This window comes from Varroa destructor, unplaced genomic scaffold, assembly GCF_002443255.2.
Source record: "Varroa destructor unplaced genomic scaffold, Vdes_3.0 BEIS01000003.1, whole genome shotgun sequence".
NCBI classification, from domain to species: Eukaryota; Metazoa; Arthropoda; class Arachnida; order Mesostigmata; family Varroidae; genus Varroa; species Varroa destructor.
Genome location: NW_019211456.1, coordinates 49495976 through 49523556, shown reverse-complemented (window position 1 = coordinate 49523556; position 27581 = coordinate 49495976). Strand labels below are relative to the sequence as shown.

At 42.1% G+C, this 27581-nt stretch overlaps 1 long non-coding RNA gene across 4 annotated transcripts in view; it reads left to right on the top strand.

Moving 5' to 3' along the window:
- Window positions 1–27581, top strand: part of LOC111247681 (uncharacterized) — a 70901-nt gene that overhangs the window by 22262 nt on the left and 21058 nt on the right. For 3 of the 4 annotated variants that reach the window (XR_015323433.1, XR_015323432.1, XR_015323434.1), the window contains exon 2: window positions 13400–13525. This is a non-coding gene — a long non-coding RNA (uncharacterized LOC111247681). Of the gene's footprint in view, window positions 1–13399; window positions 13526–13841; window positions 13971–27581 lie in introns of all 4 variants that reach the window. The other variant, XR_015323435.1, reaches the window with a different exon arrangement.

The window sequence follows — 27581 nt, the reverse complement described above, 5'->3', positions numbered from 1 at the left end:
TATGTATATATATGCGTATCATAAAAAAAGCTGTACTATCGTATAGGGGTCAAGTTAGGCTACCGAACGTCAAATTGGACGCCTAGGTATGCTCTACAGGCGTCCGACTAAAGAAAAATTATTTTTGTTTCTGACTACAAAAATGTCGATGAACACTTATAGGATAATATCAGCTGTATTTGTACAAGTCCCTCACATACCTGCAGCAAGAAAGAGCCTTAGTGAAACCATTATAACCGTGATATAGGTTTATACAAGATTTCTACATAAAGCTGTACTTTCTGTATAGATAATAAACTTAGCAAGCTGATTTTTTTTTTTATAAGTTGAATATAATCCCATAATAATATAGGGCCAGTCTTTTTGGTGAGGCGAATCGCATGTAATATTGAAAGCAACGATTTAATCGTGATCACTCAATGTAACTGCATACAAGCCGCTGTGACATACTTTTTTTTTTCACGCACTAATGCATATTTGGTCCTTCGTGGGACAAGCGAACGCAAAAGGATTTTACACTTAAATCCAAAGACAAATAGATTTGCTCAACTTAGGTTTAAGAAGTGCCTCATAATTGTTATTGTTCCGTGTTTTTTTTTTATCAACACAGATAGGATTCTCTAATTCATCTGGTACAAGGATTGGAAACTAAATAATAGGCCGCTAATTGAAAGCTGGCGTCTAAGAGACAAAGAAAAAGATAGACCCATGACAAGAAATCGCTTATACCTTGTTCTGGGAAAAGCAAAAGCGTCTCGATAAATACATACTGTTATGGTAGTGATAAGTGCTCCAGGACCAACGAATAATATCCTGCAGACTTGGCATTAACACTAAGCGCGGCGTAACGTGATTCATCCTCTGCCTTTACCTGAACCCTTAGTTACAGCACCAGGATCAAATTCAAAGGATCTGTCCATCTGCTGTCAAATTGCACGAGGAGCTGAGAGAGCTTTTGCAATTTGTTGATCTCTACGACGGGCTGGACTTTATTTGACCACAAGGACCGACAGACGGGCAAGGCAAGGGGCAACTCCAGGAGGTGGAATTGGTAGCGAGTTCTTGGGTGGCTTTCTAAGGCAAATGGAAGTAGCTCACAGTGGCAGCAACCGAGACAACGGAGCCTTTTCTAGGGCTAAGCGGCCTGGTGGGGAAGAGGGGTATACAAAAGACTGGCGGGACGAGCCAACGAAAGGAACCGCTTTGTTGGTGGCCGACGTATTGTAGTCGAAATAGGGGAATGCCCAGCCACCCCTCTCAGGGCATCCGGCATCTGAGTTAGCTGGAGGCCGTTGCAGTTAATTCCTCGACTACCAGAGCAGCACGCAGGAGCTATATTACGTTGCTCACTCGGTTCGGGACACTGGGGGGTGGTGAGTGACTGCAAAAGAACAGGGCATTGCAGTCGAAGGAAAGCCGTTGCACTGTTGTTATGTTCTCGCTGCAATGGAACTGTAGTGGGCGAAGCGAAAGTTCAGGGAAAGCCGACCAGAGGGCAAACACAGGGGCTCGTCGACATCAGTTGGTCCACTCGCTTGCTTTCATAGAAAATTCTATTACTTAGAAAAAAAGACAGACCCATCATCACCAACATCACTATAACCAATTGTAAGTTCACAAGTCGGTCTTGGCTATGAGTGCCTATTGAAGACAACTAAGTAAACGTTCTTTGTTTGCGCTATCTTCTAATGCATGATAAGTATAATCGATTAGTCATAGAAGGAAAGTTTGCCAGGTTCCTTATAAAGGTTTCTCAGTAATATAATAATTTTTGCTTAAGTGTTGCAAACGTTTCTGCATTCGGCCGTGTAAGTGTGTCGCTAGTGGTTGAACCTTCATATTTTGCTACTTTTAAGATTCAATAATTAGTGGAAATGTTGTGACTGCTCGTAGGTTTATCACAGGCAGCAGAGCCATTTGGAAGAACATAATTATGGACGATATATGTAACGCTTGGTACTTGAGTAGGTCCTGAAAGGGCCAGAAATAAGCGATTCATTGCGAAATATGTTAATACTAAGAGATTTCTCGACGAGAGATAATAATCTTTGTCTTAGGCCATGATGTGTTATATAAACCGGGGAGTTCAGGCCTTAGTAACGCGTTTAGTGTAAGCTGCACATTTTCGAGAAGCTAGAAAATGCGCTAGTATTTCGGTAACTGTGGCGAATAAAAAGCTCATTATCTCTACATTTTTAATATGGTTCTAAATAACGGTATTCATTCGAAGATCGGCAATGAACGATGTAGCTGTTAAGTAATTTCGAAACACAGTCAACTTTTACCTGATAAACTTTAACGGTGAAAGAATTCAAAGTGGAGATGCTTTAGAACTAGAACGCGTGACATCAGAGAGGTTTCTTAGAACCTAGGACAACGTGTTATCTGCTGTCAAAATTAATATGTGCCATGCTCCAACATGTCTGATTATCGTCAAAGAGACCTCTGACACCTGCTCTCATTGTCTCTTGTTTTATCATGTCTACTCTCGCCAGCAACGTCAGAAAGTTTGTATTTAAAGGCTACGAGGAATAGTAACAAAGACATGTCTGCGGCTTTCGCTTGCGAGCGCCGTCTACATCCTCCTTTTCTACACGGTGTAGGCAGTAGAAGGACGCCTGAAGGTTGCAGAAAAAGGGAAATCTACCAAAAACGGGTAGAGGGCAGGCTAGATGATAGAAATTATGACATCGTCCCACACCCCAAGGGACATGATGATTCTGGTAGGCGCTGATTGGCCCAACGCACATCTAACAGAAAAAGCTCTGTGGGCTGGGGCTGGGACGAAGAAAAGATAAAATGAATGGTAGGGACGAACGATTGAAGTAGATAGATACAGAAGTGGTGAAAGGCATAAGGAGAACAGAGGACGCTGCTCGATGAGGAAACTGGCGAAGCCGAAGGGAGTTAGGGTTCGGGAGAAAGAGTTAGGTTGGTATGTGCAAAAAGGACGAAATAGTGGCAACGGACAGTGGCGAACGTGTGGGTGGCGGGTGCCGGCTACTGGAAGCCAAATAGATAGTTAGGACAGGATGGCAGGGGCGGCGGCAGCAGCAGCATTCGGCGGAAAGCGCCCAAGCGACAGGGCAACTCGGCGATAAGCAGTCGACGTGATTGCAAAGGACACCAACGAGGACGACTAAGGAAAGGAGATGACGCGGACAACTAACAGCGCTGCCGGCGATGGTGGTAAGCTGGCTTTCGTCGAGGCTTCGGCTCCGGGTGATGATGGGAGGATGATCAGCAAAAAAACAGAGCAGAACGATGCCAGTCAGCCTCACTACCGGAGATGTCATCATCGGCAATGGAGGACCAAACCGAGAAACGGGGCGGAACAGCCCCGATGGAGCCCGCTACGAGCGAACTAAGGATTTAGACTTCCCAGTTGAAAGGAATGGGACGATATCCAAGGGGGAAATGGCATCCCTACTGGCGAGATAAACGTGCAGGAGTGAAGGCAAGACAGTGAGAAAAAGCTAACAAAAAGGCCGGGGAAAGAGAGAGAGAGAGAGAGAGAGAAAAGACACGTAAGGCAAGCTAAGAGTTTCGAAAGAACAGATCATCTACTCAGAGAGTTCGCTTACATAGCTGCCACTTTCGATGTCGAAGGGAGATAGGCTGAAGGTTCGGTGATACGATTCTGGCCGCTAACTAGAGTGGACCTAAAACGGAGCAAACACAATTTCAGCCGTCTATATCTAAACGAACGAATCCAATAACGAAAAGATGTAAATGAGCCGTCTACCCAATTTGTACCTAATGAAATCTTTGATTACTTATATATCAATGTATATAAGTAGATATAGTAAGAACTTCATCATATTGAAGGGCCTAACGTCAAATGAGTAAAAGTGGTTTTATTTTTCCGCGGCCAAATGTTCACAAGATAACTAACAAATTGAAGTAGATACTTAAGCATTTCCGCGTACTAGACATAATACCCACATTTTACCAACTTTTAGTGTAGCAAGATAATGAATCAAAATTACTAGTTAAAATGGTAATTGAATTCAGTGGGTTTTTCCCGTTATGCACGTATATTATATGTTAGCATGTCCTATTTAAGGCCATAACTTAACCTAAGCCAGACATCGAAGCTTCTTAATTACTTTACTTTTCTAATACACGTTGACTAGAAACAAATAAAATAGTATATTTTTTTTTCTAAAAAAAAAAGCATCTGCAATCGGGGCAAACAGCTTATACAGTGTTATATTCTAGTTCTAACCTAGTTCCATATGTAGAATTACGAGGTCAACACGCAGCCAGTTACAAGGGTGGACATTAGGGTTCCTTGAAGCTCCTGCCTATCGCTGTTTTTTTGTTCGAGTGTTATATACACTTCAATAGTAGAGAGTATTTAAGGGTTGATTTTATTTGCCTCCGCCTCTTCCTGTGGCTTTTCATAGCAATATGGTCTCGGTAACGCTATGATTCATTGAAAACAATTCAGCTTAAGGCACCGATATCATTCGATTCAGAGACGATTAACGAATGAGAGCAAATGCCTGACCGCTGCTCTTACTGCGTCTACTGTCGTTTTCTGTCGATCCTAGCAGCTGTCCCACCTCTGCCGCTGCTGTGACGGCCCTTAGTAACAAACATACATTAATAGCAATAAAACACTGAGTTAGATGACAGGCAATTGTGGAGGTAGAAATATTGCCGGCCTATTACAACCGTAGTCGTGCGGGGCAGGCGAAAATTGCACACAACCACATCGTCCATAGAAACGGAAATATGGATACGAACTAAGTTAGAATTTAGCACAAGCACACATATACAAATCATACATAATACCACATTTGCTACGTCTTTGAGATACACGATATAGAAATTCTAATGAAACGTCGGCGGACACAGTGACCACGCCAGCCACCACTCAGCTTCCAATCCACTGGATCTTCTCGTCTGCCGAGCAACAGCAAAAGGCAAATATACTCATTAATGAACCTTCGAAGCATGACGGCGACGTCTGCTTCGGTCAACAAATGAGTTCAAGCCCATATCGTCACCGTTAGTTATCGTTCTTGTTGTTTACGGATGTTTTTACGATCTGTATTTAAGTCCCTGTATCTACACCCAAACCACATGTCAGAAAGAGATATTATATTACTAGCAGCCGCGTGATGGGTTTGCTGTGATATCATTGCCTGGTGATTCACGTACTTAGGTCGAAATATCAGTAAATTACGATGGGCACTTTTTTTTTTTATCTAACAACATAATGGGTATTTAGCGGGTGATTTATCTTTTTTTTTTACTTTTATCAAAGTTTTAGCAGGTGTGTAGTAGGATAGAAATAACCGCGTTTCCACTATAAAACATTACAATTCACGCATATAGAATTCAGATGACTGCATTGCTTTTATCGCACTTTCTAATTCTGTGCATTGATATCTACTTTAACGCACACGTTTTTTTCCATTACATATGCCAGTCGTAGGGCAGCTATTCGTACAGAGCTACAGGCAGCATAAAATTGTACTGTGTACGTTGTATTATTACATCATCCGCCAGAGCAGATTTCAGGTTTAAGCTCTGACCCGTCATTTTGAAAACGTACCCAGTCTGAGCTCTCGAATACTGGCGTAGGTGCCCAACTAGCGAGATACGCATTCCTGTTTTTCACCCATACGTATCGACATACATTTTTCTAGAATGCCTGTAAAGACCTTCGACGTGTGTGCCTTCTGTGTCGGATGTAAAACGCCCGCCCCACATGGATTCACTCTATACGCTATTATTATTATTATTTCGAAAAAGGACAACAGACTGTTTGTTTTGGCGGTTGTTGACGAAATGCTCGGCCTCTTTGTTTTACTCCCTCAACCGACGTCCACGAACGTGTGCACAGTCAGGCAAAGCGATTTTCCGTTAAGGAAAGGGAACAGACGTTGGTTGTCTATAGGAGAAGAGCCACAAGAAGAACCACGTTAGAGATTATGTGGGAAATTTCACATATGGACCATATTGATTGCCTTTCGACCGTGTAGTGTTACATGAACGCTAACCGACATATAATAGCTCAGCTGGTATTTGTCCTCTTGTTTTAGTAGGGTCTGGGGGGTCACAGACGTTCCTCTCAAGCACATGACCGAAATATTGTTTTGGTCTAAATGAACACACTGCAAGCGCTTCAATGCAGTATCTCTGGATGGCAACCTACGTATCAATTTTGAGGTTATTTTCTGCAGGCATGAGCTTCTCCTGCCTACCAACATTTATCGTAATTCAATTCACCGGCACAGCTACAGCGGCTACTGGATTCGTGTTCGCCCTAATGTTAGGACGCTCTAACGCTCTCGGACTTCCCGCGTCTTGGTTTCGTTATAGTTGATAAATTTCATTGAAGCTGTCCTATGCTATGATAATCAGCATTGAAAGCGTCACTCATAATAGACGGTAAAAAGAACAGTCTGATCTAGAATGCACCGAAGCGCCTAACAGTCAGATAGTTAAGAAGACGGGGTCGCTTACAACCGTTTCTCGTATCGTACGGACTGATTGTTCTTCGAATCGCCTTCAACCCTTCAAACATGGCCAAAATCAATCAACAATATGCACAAGTTAACTACAGTCAACTTCTAGAAAGTTAAAATTCTGACTGAACGATACAACACGAGATATTATGGCATTACCGTCCAATGTCGTCGTTATCGTAATATTTAAAAACGTTGTCCAGTAAAAGTTATGATCCTTCAATGTGCACCTACTTGACGCATTGTGTAGAACAGCGCCTAACGACTTAGGTACTGGGCGTAAAACTCCTAATTAACGAGTCCCTATACTTATTTCTGCCAGGCCTTCATGTTTTCCTTCTACCTAAGGCAAATCTACATTAATTTTCTGTGTTAATGTACTTGCCACTCCCACCAACTAAGACACATACACGTGTTTATATATATCATTCATATATGAGAGTTGTTGATATGTCAGTATCTGCCTGTGTACGATCGTCGTATCTGTTTTTGGCGACCCTGTAAATGCAGGTCTATTTTGCTGTTGTGGGCAGGCGGCAGATTATAGTAACATCAACCATGAAAGCTAACTGTTTTTCGCCGTTGTCCTGCTTACAGTACCCTTCGTTCCTTTCAGTTTACTTAGGCGTGACCTCCATTCAATTCTTCTGAGAATATCGAGTTGTGTACGTCACCATTAGTAGATATATATCTTACCAAGAATATCCTTAGAAGTCAAGTTCAGGAATTATCATTACGTTTGTGACTCGCTACCTAACAATGATATAGACTATTCGCTACCCATTGGCTGGTGTGCTCCCGTTGATAGTTCAAGCACAGGCCGTCGTTAAAACGATAGGAACAAAACAAGGACTGCAGCTTTTTGACAATTGTGTCATTCGAGTCTCCTCTGAATCATCAGAACAATCCGTACAATAAAGGAAATTGTGGCTATAGACGTATATAACATGGTTGATGTGATACCGCATTATCGGGCGTAGGGTGGGCTGTGATAGTAACACCCTATTGTCGAAAAGCAAAGAGAAACAGTTGTACTATAGGAAAAGATACCCGGTGACACGAGCACGGCGAAATAGCAATCACTTGTGTTTAGATAGGGTACGTTTAAAGTGTCGGTCGCCAGCAATTATCCCATTCAAGATTATGTTTTTCACAAACGTGTAGAAGTAAATAAATTTAATATGATTCGACACGAAATTTAGACGACAGCGTACCTTTCCTCTTGGGTTTAATGAGTTTGCATGAATCACTTCAGTAAATTTTCACAAACAACGTTGAGAATATGTGATACATTTCCACAACGATGAATTCCCTTATCTGTTTCTCATGATTTTTAGTAGGCAGTTTTTATTACCTTTAGTATCCGCTGCTGACGTCGGGAACTAGAATGAAGATCAGAGACTTCTTTTTCAACGTACGAAAACGCATCAAAGAACATGGTAGGCAAAAACACTTCACCACAGTTTGAATCACGCAGGCTACCGACAACTGAACACGGCCTTATGATCATTGACGATGACGACACATCGCAAAGGGACGTACTCTACAAAAAATGCCTTTTTGCTGTCGACATACAATCGAAAAATCTGCATCGGTAGCTAACGTTAAGAAGATTTTTGGCTCTGGCCAGAAGTGGCGTAACTGGTCAACTGATGAGGCGCGACATTCAAATAACTAGGCCAACTGGCAATACAAGCTAAACCCAGTAAAAATGCCCCCAATCTTAAACATTTCCTGTGTGAGCGCCTATACAACCGTCATCGTGATCGTTCTCCTGTTTAACGAAGGCGACAAGGCTAAAGGCGGTGTTTCTATATTATAGTGATGTCACGAAACATTCGATACTACATATCACATTGTGACGTGAAGTCACACCGCCTTCAAGACAATAATGATAGAACGGACAATAAGCTCAGGATAATTACGTAGACGAAGCACTTCAATGAGATACGCCGCGTCTTAATCTCTCGGTTAACAAAACGACGATTTCGAAGGATTAGTATAATCAGGTGTGAACACTGAATCAAAATAGGTAAGTACTACTTATTTGAACGCGGACATATGTTCATGAGGTAAAGTTAGTACTTGTACACAATGTAGTGTACATATGCATTCTTCAGAGTGGGAATCATGTGTGCTTATCGGCTGAAACTGTTGAATGATTGAGCTGGAAGAATGTCTGAGGAAGTGGACGCGTTTGCTCACAGTTCCAACAATAACGTTTCTACGTTTAAGTTAACGTGTCCTCTAGATTCGCATTATTCTGCGAAATATGAATTAGAATTATTCTTAGTTACATTTTTCCTCCTCTTACAAAAATGGTAACGTTTTTATGTAAACTTAATTTACCTTGACATTATTTGTTAGTGTGGTCATCCATTTTGCGCATTTCTGCATAGCATTTGTGGGTTACGTACAGAAGAAGGAAAAATTTATTAAAGCCAAGACTGAAAAAGTCAGAAGTGGACGCATATTCGGCAACCTGTGCGCGCGGAGTGTACTACTCGAATTATGTATTATATAGTCACTGCCGACGCCCTCTGCTTCCGGCACTGAAGATAATTCACCGTTCTCGGGAGACCTAAAAAGCTCGACGACACAAATCTGTTACAACTACCGAGGCGTATCTAAGAATTTTTTAGACCGGCTATATAGAACAGCTAACATCACAGAATATTGGTACTTTACGATGGTAGACTTTACGTACTGTCGTCGCAGTACGTTATGCGGCCCAGGCTATCAGAACAGAAACTTGATCAGCGGCCGCAGTAGAGAAAAAACAGCACAAGATAGAGGAAGCGGATAGGATCGCATTGACGCCGAGCTTGCAGTTTCCACCGTTGGTAACCTGTTGCCGTTAACTTGAATCGACGATTGACTGAGGTTCATCGCGCCTAAAAAAAATATGGCGCGAATAGTTTTATCCTCCTCGGCCCCTAAATATAGTTCTTTTGTCGGTGATCTTTCAAGTGAATCGGTAGATACAAGAACACGGCTCGAATGGTCACGATAGCATTACTCTGATGTCGACATTACTAGGTGTAGCCATGAGCATCGATATTCAGTATTCATCTGGTGAGCGCCATACAAAATGGCCACACATCGCGGCCGGTCCTGTTGTTACCTGTTCTACTACTGCCATTGCTCGTATCGTTAACGCCTTTCTATAGCGTCCTACTCTCTAAAGCCTGATTTTTATTACTTCTGTATGCATCGATTGTCGCGTATGTAAATTTGACATAATCGCCATAGAACGCTAGCGTCATTACGTCTACTAATCATCTCCTCGATTCTCGAGATACAATGATGCTCAGCTGTATCTATACATCGTATTTTTTTGTAGCGGGGGGGGGGGGGGGGTCGGGGTCGATGCGTTAGAGAACTGCTTAAGAGCGACGTACGGTCGTCGAGCTAAAGCAAACAATTTAAATGACCTAATTGCCTACCTAGTCGCTCCCACATTGAATGATATAACTCACTGTCATGTTAACGTGTGAGAAAGGGGTTCATCAAGAAAAGAAGTACACAACGTAACCAGTGTGACAAATTTCCTAAACTACAGGTTATCCGCCTCCTTCGACAACTACCCCTTCGACGGTGGCAACTAGCGGCGGAGGTAGAAACGACCGAAGCTAGATATCGCTAGACGAGGCCTAGTCAACATCCAAAAAAAAACGTTATATTGTATAGGTACTATTTATCTATCATGTCTATTTTTTGACGTACGTTAGAGTAACAGATGTCGCATGTTTCTCGGATTAATCTCGTACGTTGTTATCATAATGCCTCTCTGTAACGTTCAGGGTTTCTGCTGTTGTATAGTTGATTTCGTTGCGGTGATTAAGCTGGTCGGTCATGTGACTATCTTATGTAATTTAATAATATTCTGAATCGTCCCGTGTCTAGTAATATTACCGCAAGCTATGCGGCCGTAGAGCCCACGCGAGACGAGTAAAACTCTAGATTTCCTGACGTAGAACTAATTACTTAAGACTGATCGGGATGATGATCGCACTGTTATTGCTATTGTTCGTAGACGCGGAAGCTGTAAGCGACACGCAAATGTCGTTTGGACGACGCTATGTTTAAAACGACGCTTACTCGTGTTGCAGTCTCCTCGTGTTCCTTTGTCCTGTGCCTACAACGACGCTAAAAGGGAACATGATTGACAGATATCAAAGGAGTGCGTCATATATAGCGTTTTCGATTTCGAAAAAATTGTACCCCTCTTCGAGAAGCTAAATATTTTCAAACGGGTTGATTTTCCTTGTCTGTATTCCCGCTCCAATTGGGCAATATTTGTTACGAATGGGTTACTCAACGCAACTGCTGTCAATAGCGAGAAAGTAAGTTAGAGCGGCGTATTCGTCAAATACTACCCTACTTTGTCCCTCTTTTCCTAAAACAGGCTCACGGCAATGTATTGAACGAATGTCAATTAAAGACACCTATATCGTTTACCCATACAAGGTCACAGGATGGGTTCATACATGTCTGAAGTGAATCTAAACAGAACATTAATTATTTTTTGAGACGAAGTCAACTATTTAACAAAAATAAATGAGAAATGTTTGAATTTTAAGAAATGATTGGACAAGTGACTGGGGAAGCCACCAAGCTAGGTCAAGGATCATGATTTTTCTACCATATATCCTGTAATGTTTTCTCAACGTTGCAAAGCCGGCCTCTTAATGGCTCAAGTACCTGCATATCCAGGACATCTAGCTTTGTCGACAAATGGCCAAAAGTCCATCTGATTGCATTGTAGTTTGTGCTAAAATCCTCGCTATCAATAATCGTAGTATAAAGAATTAGTCATAATCAATCATCATCCATGATTGTGATATCCGGATTCTGATGCACCCGTTGACGATGTTATTGTCACCTGCGCCCGTGCTATGATAATGCGCCCAATCTACCCAGAAAAGGTTTTCAAAGGTAACCACACGCGGCATGTTATTAACAGCGATGACATGTAGTACATTGTCCTTTAGCTTTACGTAGATGTACACACATATATGTATACACTTTGAGATAGATGATCTGCCCCAATTTCCCTCTCGAGTAAATCATTTAAACACGCTTAAAGTGCAGCAGTTTTTCTAGCACTAAGAATGCTCACACAATATATAACAAAAAATATAGTAACTTTTGTAAAATGCAGTCTGCTTTTTGATTTATTTTGAAAATGTAAACGGGAAAATTGTGGTAGAAAGAGGGCTGTTTTTAATTTTATCATCTTTAAATAAAAACTAAATATTTACCTTAAATAGTCCCGATTTTATCGGATGAACCATTCATGCACATCGCACCAAATTTCTGACCGGCATACGTCTCAGATGAGCTGCTAATTTTATTTTATTTATTATATTATTATTTATTGAAATTAATGTAAATAAAACTCACTAGTATAGCTTAGTTAATATCAAATTTTTAATTAGCTGTTTCTTCGATAGTATACCAATTGTTAGTTGATCTAAAAAAATGTACGTACTATGTAACACATTGAAATACAGACCACAGAGGCAGCCCACAGCCAAATCCATCGTCAGTATCACCCTAGACAAACTAAAATCTGTGCTAGTCATGGCAAAAATATCACTAAAACTTCGTATCTTATTAACCGTTGTACCTTAGAAGTAAGACGCGAAGCTATATGAGTATCTCAGTTTGTTAATTATTAAAAACCCGCAGAAATGCATTATTTCAAGGGACATATATGCATATTATTGAAAACGAGGTTCCGGTAGGCTTCAGCTTCAAAGTCCCAGATCGAGTCTCTGGTTTAAACCTGAGTAAAATCGCTCTCTTGAATATGAATATGTTTACAAATATAGATGTAACGGTAACAGAATTCGGTATAGAACGGCTGTTAGTAACCACACAAAGACATACGATTTCGATTGGAGTGAGCGCCTGGGGCATGGCCGAGCACATTGGCTAGTTTTCGGATAGGAGACTGATCCGAACCGACCGAAGTGGTCCAGAAAGCGATTAACGAGCCCAGTTTCGATTTTCCCGATTAAGCTAGTTCTCTATCGGCTTGCCTTCTGGCCTGACACGTTTCGGCTGCAGTGACGGAGATAGAGTAGGGTACTCGTCTTCCGTTGTTATAGTTGTTAGTTCGTCTCAGTCTGGCTCTTGTTTGGATGTCTGGAAGACGAGTTTCCGATTAGCTACGACCGACTGACCCTTCAAAGACAGAGGAAAAGGCACGCGGGGCGACCCTAACTCTGAGATTGTCGTTGTCTCTTTACCACAATCTTGAATCAGATTTCGGATCATGATATCTGGCTATTTTCTTAGGACCTTTTGCAGAAGTCATGTTCCGTCAGCTGGCAATATGTGGAACTAATTGATTTGTGGCGTATACTGATTTGGTGAAATAACGAGCTCATTTGAATGCCTATGAGTGTGAGCGGAAGAAAAGACATGACCCTTTAGTCTTTAATGGCCGATTTAGCTATTTCAAGTTATCTAGTCCTTAAACATATGGAAAGAATACATGTGTTAACTACGTTTTGATAATATAACAACGTAGGATCTTGATCGAATAACCGTTAAAGTTTTATCATCCGATAGCGAAACAGATGGAATACTCTTAATTTTACCTAAGCTCTTTTGAAACCAAAGCAATCGCTTCTCCATGTCCAATAGGTTGCCATATCATTCCAAAAAACGTTTAATTAACATATTTTTCTATTGCTCTCGTAGTACAGTTTGTAAGTGTTTCTAAAAAACGACCAAAAGAAACCAGGCCAATTATCTTTTATGTCTTTCACTGTTTTTCCTAAAGGCCGAACCCGTTCTTCACCATATCTGCTTAGTAGCGTAACATCATTCGCCAAATAAGTGACAATTCAGCATCAATCTAGTCTCCGCCTCTCTTATCTCTAACAATAGATTTCTACATGCAGGAATAATCCTCAGATTGACCGTAAAGAGCGTCGACGGCTCGACTCTTCGGGTAACGCGTGGCCGCATGCACGAATAGGCGCTTCGGCTGGAATCACAGCCGTCAGGAGCTGGCATTCTTCTGAGAAGTAAGCATTTGTTTCCAACCTTAGGTATTTTCATCTTCGTTTGGTGCTATCATCACTCAACAGGGACGAAGAACATTTGAGGATCTCATCTTCGATGACAGAGACTCAAGAAAGATCACAACATTAATGACACGGTCGGTACAGATGTAACAGTTTAAGTTTCTGTTGCTCTATGAAAATTTTTTCAAGAGACTGTAAGTGTTAATAATTACACGGTCAGCTATCGGAGTGCCCTTCAATTTTTATGATTTGGTATTATTAGGACTAAGTTATTATCAGGGCTGACAAAATCTAAATCAAACTTCCCCTTTTCCAGATCTGAAACACTTCCTCTCTGGGTGCAGCCCTGATGTTATTCAACATTACTTACATGATTACCCACAAAGATCGCTAGAGCCGGAAATGCTGCATAGTCTCGCATAGGAAATTTTAGGCTATCCTAGAGGTTCGTTCGACTTAAGTTTATCTACCTTTAATGAGGCGATGAACCTTGCGTTAAGGGAGTAGATAGTCTGTTTAGCTTTTTGCCGCCGCCTTTCATTATCTCTTATAATTACAACATATGGTGTTAGGTTAGTTGTAAGCGGCAATTAAAGGTTTAACTACGAATCCCCCAGAAATGCGACCTAGTCTAGTATATTTTTGACAGTTTATTATACCTATGTTCTATTCAAAAAAAGTATACCCAAACATACAGAGTCATTTTTTTTTAAACTATGTGAACCATATATTTTTGAAACGATAATATTATATAACGTATAGAATAATGAAAAAGTATTATACATATGAGGTGTGATACTCCAAATAATTTTAGATAGACATGTTGTTCGAGAGGACCAATCATTCATCCGCATGATTCTGGCTCATACATCGCGCTTGTTGCACGAGGGACTTCTCTGTACCTGATGGGCATCGTTGCAGTCCAAATAACATCTACATAAACGGGAAATGAAATTTACTTTGTTCCCTCCTACATACTCTTGTCTAGAAGATAACGAACGTGGCAACGAATAATCACTGGAAATTGATGACACCAACACCCTTCATACTACACTGCCTTTATGCTGAGCTCCATCCACCTCGTCAGATTACGCCGTTAGGTTCCCTACAAGGTTGTTTCTACGCGCAAGTAACACACGTGTAGGTAACGCGCCACATAGAATGTACATAAAGAAAGCCATTCATCGCTTCAAATACCCTCGGACTCTTCAATGCCTTATTATTATATTGTAGAGCTTAACGGATAAGCGACAGGTTCGAGTTCTTTGCGTACATGTACATGTGTAGAACATGCTCGTAGGTCAAATAGTTCAAATAACCGTAAAAGGACAACTACACCTACTTTCTTTATCTTATACATCCCAGTAACTCTCCAAGTAGTAATTAGACCCTACAAGCACACCCACATATTTAAAAATATTGCCTTGTGACGCCTTTATTTAGTATCGACTAATTCTTTATAATTAACAAAACCAGAACATCAAGGCCCATAATGTATGCAATAGACGTATATTTATCTATGGATAGTTACGTATGAGCAAAGCTAACAGACTCCATTTTTAAGTGATATGTCTATTTTATTCAATATTTTTATTCTCGCTAATGGTCGTATTGAGAAAGCATTATCTCTCTGCCTAGAAAAGGATGACTGCTTTGTTAAGAGGTTGGACGACGTGCAGGTCCGACGGGCAGCCTTGAACGAAGGAATGTAATGAACAGGAGGAGTCTCGAAGGCGCTCGCATTAAATGCCTGAAATTAATAAGGCCTGCTAGTGTCGCAGCTACTGTGCTGAAGCCGACGGAGTCAACGCACAATAGGCCCACATTCATTCACCTATTCGAGCTTTGCCATGGCATACGCGTGCGCGCATCAGCCAGCACGAGCCTATGCAAGTCAGCAGAGAACCTATGCATCCATGTGTTGCCACCGCCGCTCTTGTTACCACTAGAATGACTACGCGACTGCCTGGCGAACTTATGAAAAGCTATTAAATTCCAAAAGAAACTTCGTCGATGAACGAGTGTTGTTGTTGTTGTTGCTGCTGCTGCTGCTGCTGCTGCTGCTATTCTGTCAACAGTCACTATCCGAACGACCCAGCCAGAAAAAAGGGGGACTCTTTGCTGCATTCAAACGCTGGTCTCGTAGTACCATTACGTAACCTAAGGCCATGCAGGCCTCTCTCATTCTCGACCGCCGGTGGCCCATGTAGCCTAGCAATGCAGTAAAACTATAGTATTTATATGAAATGTAACTCATATACAGACTTCCAAACATCTCAACGGTTTGATTTTGTAGATCGATGGACACAGCGGGCGGTTGCCATACTCGATTTCTCACAGTTGGCCAAGTAGATGATAGGTTGTGTAAGAGCATCTCAGAACTCAAGCGTTAACCCAGCTTTTGTATTGGTACGGCCTGAAGGTGTGGATCGTTCTAGTGGAAGGTTTGCAATGAAGTCCCTTGTTCTGTATTTGTTTTTTTTTAATATTGTTTGAGAGATTCACTTGGATTCCGCATTATACACACGGCAATGTCTGAATGCATAGCTGAACAAATTATATTATGGTGCTATTGAAATTTCGGACGATGTAGTACTTTCTATTCCTTTATTCGTTCGCCTATGGGACTGGGAACTTAGAGGCGATTGTAGTGTTTTATACACTAGAGCAAATGCGAGAGACGATCTATGGGAGGTGGGGTGGTGGCCCGGCTTTTGAAGGCACGCTCGCTTTTTCTTACAGCGTCGAACTGGCGTCGCCGCTAATCGACGGATAGCGCGAATAGCAGAGGCTTCAATGGGACAAGCCGGCCATTCTAAGCGCAATGCAGGAAGATGAAAACATTCACACGTTCTCTGTATATATAGTCTCTCGTCTTCTAGCTGCCTGCAAGAGTCCTCTTATTTTTCCCTCTTTTTTTTATATATCCATTTTCGTATTCATCTTTGTATCGCGAGCGTTGTTCTTGCGAGCTTCCTTTTCCCGCTTCGTGCAGCTTTTCTAAGGCGTGATCGTCGTTGTTTCAAAAACGCAAATAGCGACTACTTTTACTACGGTTAAGGCGATTAGCACAACTGCTACGCTTACCACTTCTCTGTCCTTATTAGATTGATTTTTCGCACACTGTTTAACTTGCCTTCTGATTCAGGCCTGTTTCCTATTCTCTTTCGACGTGCTCATCCATAGATATACACGTTAACATGCACCAACAGCTACTCCGAGAACTCTATTGCTGCGATGTCATACTACCAACATGTCCGGATACGCATGAACCACACAGGCTGAGAACCTAGAATACGCACAGGGTTGGAGCACTTGTCTATCTCTGTAAAAAGACGATTTTAGAAAAAGAACTCGGGAAAAAAGGGGATTTCAACAGAGGTTATAAACCCTGCCTGGCTTCTCAATAGCTTCTTTGAAGACTTATCGCATCCAGGCTACACCCTAATGCTGTGACATCTGTGCGATGAGTTTTGGGCGTATCCGGAAGATGTTGAACGTTTAGAAAGGGAACAAGCGACGATCTAGAAATCTCAATGCCTCCAGAAACGATACGCATATAACACAAACAATGCTGACTGTAAGGCCCAGTTTTTGTTTCTAATTAGAACAAACTAAATGAAAAAACAATTAAGTACTACGTTTTTGCCCCCAAAAAGAACTTTAATCTAGCTCCTTATGCGACCATGATACAAGGCGCATACAAGCTAGCTGAAAGGATACTCGTCCCTAGGAGACCACTTGGCCCTGAATCACTAATTTTGTAATATAATTTAAAAAAGTATGATAGGTATATGCAAGCTTGCTTAATAATAACATTACGAAGGTAGACGGAAGTGAAGCTGTTCTCGTGGACTACTGATGTAGAGCGACATGGACTAGGCATTGAAAATGCCATTATATGAGCAAACACCGATTTCGTTGTTAGGCTTAGCCTTCGTGTTATCCTATTTGGCATTCTTTAAAGGTAGTTCAACAAATTAAGCTGAACATAGCTTTTTTATAGAAGCTTTTAATATCGTATATGTTCGAATCCTATCTGAATCACTGAATTAGACCTACAAGTTTTCAGATATTTAGGATAATGCTAAATCTGACTACAAATGCGATTCAGTATGTGAAGTTGCCTATAGTGGCTTAGTTGTGCTGTTGAAGATGCTTACAAAGGCTGTGCTAACAGGTCCTATCATCTATAAGGATCTAAAATGATAAACTATTTGAAGTATTGAAACATTTATGAAGCTAGTAAGAACAACCACGAGCTAGCGCACGTTAAAGGAGCTTACAAAACGCAGTCATATCTAGTTTACAGAGGACGAAATTATCACTACCTCATATGCAGATTAAACGACGGCACCATCTGTTAACTGTTTGTTTCAACACGGACCTATTTAATTCGGTATTCAACTTCAGTCAGCTTGAAACTTTAGGGGGATTCTCGTCAATCACCTGAAAGTTACACGCCCAGCGTTGCGTGCCACTCTTCCTCGGCTTCATTCGGGGGTGATTAGAGACCATACGGTGCATGGGAGAAGTGTTTGCTTTTCGGCCAGAGCTTTCAGCCGCGGTCACAGTTATCAGGGTGGTCCGATAGCCTCATAGTGCGGCGCTTGAATTTTCATCGTGAGTTCGCGATTCACAAAAAAAAGTAGCGTACCCCAGAAAAAAAATGATCGCCTTCAGTGCATTTGATCAGATTAACTCTGAATTCGCACATTGTCGTAGGACAGTGAACAACTCGGTGGTGAGCTCTGGAACTACCGCATCTATTGCCAGACGGACGTTATAGTCTAGAGAAGGATTACCACTGTGAAATACTGGAGATTGATCTAGGCATTTAGCAACTCAGTAATTCTCAAAATAGGTCTTTACAGCTGGCTTTGTTTAAGCAGTAATGGCGGAAGGACGACAATGATTTTCTCAGAAAGAGTACGAATTCAAAGTCGTACGGGGCATCTCCTATTAAATCGATGACAGGAAGCTTTTTAGAGTGCATCACAAAAGGTTTATATAACCTTTCCTAGGTGCTTCAGTTCACTTCATCACGAACGAATTTCTATTCGTGTCTTCAGTCGCATAATTCTTCAAACAGATCAAGCTTTGCCAGAGAGATTTTTCATACATGTCTGTCTATACATGTGAAATCATGTTGGACATTCGGGCTTGAACGCCTTAACATGACCTTCATAACGAATATAAGGATCAAATGTATGGTCACGATAAACGGGTAGCCATTTCCGCTGAGTTCAAGTGAACTGTGCCCGGATAAAGATCTCACTTTGAGGCGAACAATATGTCGACAGGGCCATCATTTGCACCCGTGCAACATCCCATGTCACTTCCGGATGCTCAGCGAATTACGAGTAATTGCTAGATGCACCCGGTAGCAGAAGCATCTCCATGATGGGCTCTCGAAAATGGTGCACATGTCCAGCGGAAAATATCCTTATATAAATACGTACTACGTATTTGAAAATATTTTCAAGTACGTGTCTCTGTTCTGCTTTTCGGCTTCCGATGACGAAGACCATCAATTTCCTCTACGAGATGTCCCATTAGCCGGCGTGCTCGAACTACTTAATATTCATCGTTCTGAATTAGTTGCCATAACAGTTATCCACAAAAAAAAGCTAGCACCGAACCCCCGTTAGTTCGAATCTCAGCGTCGACCTATAACAACAGCGATGATACGTAAACAATGGCAAAAATTTATTGAAAATAGAAAAACAGAGTTTAAGGACAATAGCTGCTAATGTAGTTACGCAGCTGTTGGATAAATTACAAGTAAGTTAGCAAAACTTCTCCTGGCTGTTTTTGAAGTAATACTAATCAAGGACTTCAAAAGTTTGTTCCTGTACGAAGTTTCAGCGAAAGGTTCAGTTTAAAAAGACGAGGCAATGTTTTACGGAGAGAAACAGCGAATCTGCCGGACTTGTAGGCTACTAGACCGAATGTAGACTCAGAAAGAGGGCGCTTTACATGCATCTGGGTCAATACGCTTTATAGCCAGAGCTCGGCTTATGTAAATATATAGCAGATTCGAAGCCCAACAGCGCGATTTAACCCGAAATATTAACTTTGGAACGTAAAATAGCAGAAGGTTGCCATTTTAATGTTGTCGTTATATGATTATATATCTTGTTCTCTCTTCTTACTACTTATTATATACTTATTGTATATACAGTATTCATCACTGAAGTATTTTTCACAGTAATCATAAGTAAGTTTCACAGTAATAATAAGTACCTCCATGTATTCTCTAATCTCGATATAAATTTTGCCACCTTAGTTTGGATCCAACTTACAAGTAAAACGATCCAATAGAAATTAACGAAGCTTGAACAACAGTTGTATTTGCAATCCATAAAGTTCTATATCTGAAGGCACAAAGTTTCTAACTTTGACTAGCTCGTCAGTGTTCTATATTCAAAAATGGAAGAATTGTGACACGGAGTGTCGTCCGATATTGCTGCACTCGACCATTTCTCCATTTGCGGGTTCGTCGCTTCTGACTCGTTTCCATTATTTTGGCTGTTGGACAGTCACACAGAAGAGGTTAGCAAACAGAACATCTTTCAGCAGCCATATCGACAAGCGTCACGGCAAGTAAAATGTTCCGTAAGCAGTTCCGTACGACCGCGACAAAGCTATTCAGAGGTAGGACCATTGAGCGTCCCGTTTGCTGTCTTACTTTTTCGTATTTTTTCAGACGGCACTTGATCAGCTGGGTCCTTTTTTTAACATCAACGTTTATTTCATCGACGGTATCTGTTGGCCGGCATCAGCGGCGGCGGCGGCGGCGGCGGCGGCGGCGGCGGCAACTATGTCTATTAGTGTCAGTGGGTGGACAACACAACGAAGTGCCTTAGCGTCGTCATGTCTGCGGCAGTTTTCCGACCGACGCCGCGTAGCGATATAAAGCACTTCACCGCCATTGCCAGCCACACCGCCGCAATAGCTGGGTCGGCGATCGCAGATGCGATATGGGCAGATCGCCTCGCAGAGACCGCTTAACGATCACCAGCTTAACACCAACCAGTTTAGCTTGCGAAGTGTAGAATTGTGGCACCCATCCACCTTCATTCGCCCCATCCGATCCATTGTCAAGGAGTCGCTCATTTTTTTTCTGCAAGTTCTAGTCCTTCGCATTGATGCTTCGACGGCCACTATATTCGATCATGTTGTTCGTTGCACTGATGCGGCACTGGCGTTATTGTCGCTACCCAGCGAATGATAATCATAATCAGGAGCTCCCACATCAGTGTATCACACGACGTAAAAGATGTACACCATTAAAGATACACACCGCTCTGCTCTTCTCACTCAACTCATTTAAAATATAGCGCGCGCACGCACGCACGCACGCTGTGACGTCCACACTGGCACATAGACTGTGCATTATGGGCCTGCGTCTGCAGAACATTACGATCACCGCAGTTGCCGCCATTGTTGCTAATATTGTTGTTTCAGCCGGTGCTGCCTCAAACTGCTGGTGTTGTCTGGAGGAGTTCTGTGGTTGTTGCCGCTGCTGTGGTTGTTTTTTTTTTTTGCTTTTTTCTTCTTCTACCTGTATCTACTTATTGCTTCTATCCTTCGCCGTTTTCTTCCAGTGTTTATTTGGCCTGGACTCCTCTTAGTCCTTTCGGACTTTACAAGAGGTTTTAAAATGGCATCGCCTGTCAGTAGCTGTAGCCAAGCGTACAGCAATACTACCGTCTCTGCGGTTAAGGATGGAGTCTATGCTGTACGTCAAGTGGTGCCAAAATGAGAAATACGCTGTACGAACGAAGAGATCCTGAATGCTGGACCAAGTAACGTGTCGAAATGAGGCACTGGCAAGCATAAGACGGTAGAGGTAGTCGCTTTACCTCAGCCGATCGAAACACGCCACGGAAGTGTGATTAACGTATCCACCACCGGCGGCGCTTTCTCGTAAAAGCTGAATAGTCGAAGGAACGTCAGACAACACTGGCCGTTCCGAGCCGCTCCTACAATTATTACTGCAGTAGGAGGTTAGGCGATGATGCGATCGTGTACGTTTTTCATACATCGATATCAATCGAACAAAGAAAAAGGCTTATGTACGGTTATAAATACGGCACCGTTAACTGTGTCTTATACACGTTCGCAGGCATTACTTTCAAGCGTCCTACACAGTGTTCGAGAACAAACTTAAATTTACATTGTCCAATACCGAAATTATATGTCTGGAACACATTAAATATATAGTAAACTGTGCGTGACAATAAATTCAGAGGCCGTTGCTACTCGTCGCACCGATTCATCGTTGTCGTACATTTTGGCTGGCCTATTGTGTCCGACGCTCCCAAATATTGAGTCTTCCAGAAAATTACTTATATATGTCTTTACGGTGCCATGGTAAGCCTAATTGCGTTGGCCGCATTTTATGCCATACGATTTTAATGCTAGATCCTGGAAAGCCCTGAATCTTCTTAAAGCTGGCCTTAGGAATTTAAAGATGAAACGTTAGATCCGAATAGATCGCCTAATTATAGCTTTATCTAGCGAAAGATTTATGAGATATTTAAGCTCAGGTAGAAAATCTGTTAGTCGTTCTTTGTTTAGGTATCATGTATTATGACTGCTAAATACATCGTTTTGAAATTGAGTGCCAAAAAGACTATGTGAGCATATAAGTAAAATGAAATCGTGTGTTTACGGACAGAACATGAATACCTTTTGATCATCTAATAGGTTTTATCTTTCACAACGCGGATCAAAGTCCTGTTCTAGGCCTTAACATAATGAGGCCCAATAACCTGACGAATTCCTATGCTTATATCAGAGGTAGTATATAAACTGAATCATGGCCGTTTTCAGAATAAAAGTTCGCTTGTCGACTTGAAGAAAACCCCAAAACTTCGTTTAAAGTTAGATAGCAATTATTATTATTAACGTTAATGATAGCTGCTTGTATGCTTGTCATGCCGATTCACAGGTCTGTTAAATCCAGGAAGACCTACCCCGCTTAGACAATTCAGCTCGAAGATAATTTTTGGCTGCTCCGTGATAGCAACTGATTTTTCGTTCCTGTACTTCCGCTTTTGCTTATGACATCTCGCTCTCGCTCTCTCTCTCTCTCTCTCTCTCCGACAGAAGAAGAAGAAGAAAAATATCAAACACCGAAGTAAAATCTGCGTAGTCTATTTTTGTCGGCATCGCGACGCTGTTTCTCTGATCTATATACATGACAACCGCGTCAACTCCCACCCATCATAGAAAATCTGCGAACGAATGAAATCGATAGCTGTCTGACGGGGGGGGGGGGGGGCATTCTTCCAACCAGATTTCTCACCTTTCGTTTAATAACGAAAATCTTCGGTTGAAACGACAACAGTGCTCATGCTGGCGGTATATGAAAAGCCGCCGCAACTGCTTTAGTTTGGTGGTCGCTCGCTGCCTTCCGACCGCTGTAATAGCTGAGAAAATCCACTGAGTATAAACACATGCTGTGTGGGCGCAAACTTCTCGCTCAGGCAGTTAGTCTTTGCGTCGCTGTCTCCCATCTACCCCAATGGCTCGACTGTGCCTTTTCTTAGAACTGTTCGATTTTTACGATTGTCAATCATTTTTAACTTTTCCGTCAGCCACTTTTGTTGCTGCTGGCGGTTGCCGTGGTGACCGCGGTTCTACCTAGTTCACCTATAGGTTTTTCGGATAGGAACCTATGGGACCGGATTCACTGATGTGAGAGAAGACTGGTAATAAGTAATAGTAGTGAACTGGGACAACTAGATGGGTCGAGCGCGATCTGCCTCGGTCTACTGATTGTGATGAGCTGCGTCCCGTTTATCGGGTTGCTCGGGTGTGGTCTGGAATGTTGAATCCTATGAAGGGCAATAACCAAAGGTTTTTGCCTTCCTACCTTTTTAAACCGACAGCAAAACGGAAACAACTCTTGTGTTGGATTACGATTTTTACGTACTATAATTTTCAAGGCTAACATAGGTACACAAAAAGTACCATCTATTCCGTCTATTTATATCTACAAAGTCTATTTATTTCGTTTTCTAGTCGTAAAACCGCCCTATTAGGGATTATATATAACAGACTTATCGATTGAAATTTATGTTAACCTTGCGTGCTCTATGTTCGCTTAATGCTACACAGGGCAGGCACCTGTGGCTGTGTCTATATATAAATGCCCCCACGGGTCGAGAAGCTTTAATATCTCTGCATATCGTGGCATACCAACACAATTGTATTATTATATGATTAGGTGTTGTCTTCTGATATAGAATCGGTCTTTGGTGACGTATGTTTCCTTGAAGAGAAAAGTAAAACTGCAAATCTGGGCAGATTGGAGACCATCTTGCATCGTCAGAACAAGCATAAGCCGGATAATGTGCGATGGAACAAGAGTAAAAGAGAGATCAGTGTCCGATGAGTGGCGTGCGTGCACGACGCATGCCAAGTTATGCTAACTAACCCACAGGAGGTAGCGTATTTCATGACGTTTATAATAAACGCGGCTTCTCACCCTGTCTATTCCGCTCGTTATCTCTTTTGGCTATGGAGTGACAGGTCAGGATCATTTGCCAGAAAAAGATCGTCGATTTTCCTCTTCAAGGGGACCATAACCACGAAAAATACTCAGCAAAAATACGAAACGGGCATAGCGTTTGCCCAATAACACTCACGTCGTCGGTATCGTCCGGCGATGCCACTGTATATATATGCCAGATCGAGCGGAAGTTATCACAGAATAGCAATCTCAAAAAGAAAGAAAGGTTGTTTTTTTTTTCGAAACGGGATATCTCCGCTGGCGCCTGATGTGACATCTCAGATGAACCGATCGGAGACGGCCACGCAGTGCCATCACTAGTGAATAGACGACAGTTATATCAGGGATTCGGTGAAGGGTCTAGTTTTGAATCTCATTTAGATTTTTCAGCTGCCGAATACCGTTCGGCGGCACCCGAAGGTAACATTACCGCCTTTATCGGCTGTTGCACACCCCACTACTACACATAGCGTCTCTTCAGCGCAGTAGTTTGTATTTGATTATGTAGTACCAGTCATAAGACTCAATCTCATGATGATCTGCTACCCTGATGGTGAAAGAAGTTTTGTCTATAAAATGGTTCCTATCCACGCAGAAAAGGAAAGCGAAAACTTGCTACAGCAATGAGCCTACAGCACGTGTACACGTGACAGGGTAGCCCGTGTGAAGAACTCTGAAAGCAAAGGACCTTTTTACCTGATGGCACGTTTGATCGGCAAGGAAAGCCTAGGCCGTCTGCGTTCAATGCCAGACCTTCTCCCTCAGCGCTTAGCTTGAGGTAATGCCGGTTGTCTTGTTTGTGAGTTTACTTCGTTCCCTTTCATTCGTCGCCATCATTGCTGTCATCTCCGTTGACTCCGGTTTCGGAGGGAACGTAAATCAGCCACTGGTTGTGAGGCTATAAGGTTGACCTAGAGAGATTAGTGTGCTTGGTCGTAATCGTAGTATAGAGGACTGGGCAGATCTAGATCGGGTGACATCATTCGCGTAATTCACCCAACAATTCCTTAACAGCAGGACGCGCCAGCAGCCGGCCGTAATAGGGCAGCGACAGAAATCTAGAGTCCTCACCGAAAAGCATTATTATAAATCATTGAGACGCTCTGCGTACTGTTATATCAAGACGGTATCTAGTTTGGGGTACAGTTGATCTTGCTTGGCAAACGAATTTAGCGATTATAGAGAAAGTACGTACATTTAAGAATAAATAGGAATGATTATAATATCTGCTAACGTCACAAATTCAATCGTATCTATTCTTAAAATAAATTCTTATCTAATAAAAAAAAATGTTACAGGACAAGAAAAAATAAAATTTATAAATTTAATTATAAATACTGCTTGTCGTATATTATGTTTACTCTTTTTTTTTTATTTTATTACAAGTGCGACTCTAAATGCTCGTACCCACCATTCGTTGTTTTACGAAAATAACGTTCGACTGCGAGGATGAGTCAGCGCTAAAATATTTCGATTAGGTTAAAAGACGTTTTCTATAAGTTTATTATGCATCATACTGATTGGTCGTTGTATTAGTTCCCTGAAAGATAGCGCGTTTTTCTTCAAACAATGGCTGGCTGGCGGGCGGGTTGGGCAGCTCGGCAGTCACACAGCCATTCTCAGCTGAGAATATTGTTTCAAAATCATTCACAGTCCCTGTTTCAGTTTGTCATACAGTGACGTTTCATTAACGTGAGTATTACAACGCTCTTTAGTCGTAAAGGAGCCCAAAGCAAAGTTAGCCCCAGCGTACTTGTGGTATTATAGCTGGTTTTGGGGGGTTCCCGCCGATTATTGCCATCTAGACATCACTGCCGAAAAAAATCTTCAGTTTTAAAAGAAAAATTGTAGGATATCGTCGGACACGTTGAACTGCATATCTTTATCTGGTGGGCAGAGATGCCATACCCGTTATGTTCATACAAAGAATCATCTGTGCTAAAACGGCTTTAACGGTGATGATGACGCTAGTGTCTCTACCAGAAATATATTGGCCTCAGCTGGCTCTCTCCTGGTACAGAATTTTCGAACGCACGCGCTGTGGGGGTGGAGATCTCCGAGAAGGATCGTCGCCTCACAAAAAAAGCTCAAATGAGTGTAGCGGCAAATTAACTGGAAAGATTGAAAAGGTGTTTAAGCAGTTAAGCGACCTGGGGGGGGAGCGACCGGGGGGGGGGGGGGGTTGAGAAAGACTGAAAGTGGGAGGTAACATACCGCAGTACCGCGGTACCGCATACCATAACAACTACCAAAAAAGTGTAAGCATGCCGGAATCAAAGTCGAACATTCTGAAGGCTAATTGTATTTCAAAGAAGAAACCCCTTTAAGCTCAATAGACGACACAGACAGGAAAACAGCTCTTTTTCTGAAGCGAAATGAGCTGCCCTTTCGAGCGGGGGAGGTTTTATGAGGCGGCTTAGACCAGCCTGTATTCAAGCGGTACGCACCCCTTCAACGAGCTCACGGAGCTGCACTCATCCCTCTGCCTAGGTCCGGAGTACACATGAATATGAGTGTATTTGAATACTGAGAAACAGGTATAAGACTTAAAGAGAGGCAGGTCTTCGTCAGTTATAAGAGTAACGGAACGAAAATTCGCATAAGAAACCGCTCTGTATAGGTCAAGAGAAGGGGTACGTGAGGGGCGTGTGTTTATATGGAATCAATGAGGACTAATGCAAATGGCGCCGTCAACGGAATGAACCTGTCACCATTGCCGATTACCGGGGACCTAGGGATTCAGTAGGTAGCGTGCGCGCAGGTGCATAGTAACTAGACAACCAAATGATGGCTGATTCCTGACCGATCACATGTCATAGACTTATCCAGTGAACTGATCGGTTACTATTAATGAAAAGGTATTTAGATAAAACAAATGGAATCGTTATGTTCAGAATTAATCCGTAGGTAGTATTAATCAAGTACTTGCCAAAACAGATACAGTTGCAGTTACGAATTGCCCAACACGTTACGATAAATAAAGTTTTTTTTCTTTAAGGAATTGCAATATTTTCGCAGCAACACCAAACTCTAATGCGCCATTTTTAAGCTGTTGTTGTATCGGCTTTATTGAATCCAGCATCAAAATGTAAATGCTATTAGTCCAAGAAGCTAAAGAAAGGAACGTCTAAGCATTTTCGCCTTCCCTAGTTGCAAACTATTGTTTCTATAAGGCCTGTCAGGCTCGGTCTCCTCTGTGATGACGGCGGCGTTTTGCCGGCACCAAATGCGTAATTAAGCGATTCCATTGGATAGGTTTACTTTGATATGAACGTATCACGATCAGTTTTTACAGTTATCTGTGTTAGTTTCTTTCTATTTGATTTATCAGTGGCAATGTTATTTTTTCGCATTTTGACGTCACCTCTCTCGACGCCAGCTCGGCCCCTACACAGCAATGTATGCTGATCTTAATTAAATCGAATTTATTGTTTTTTTTTCCCTATCTACATTCCTGCGAATGCGCGTACCCCAGCGCTTTGCTTCGAGTCCAGATCGAAATTTCAGAACCCCGTAATCTTAAATACCCGT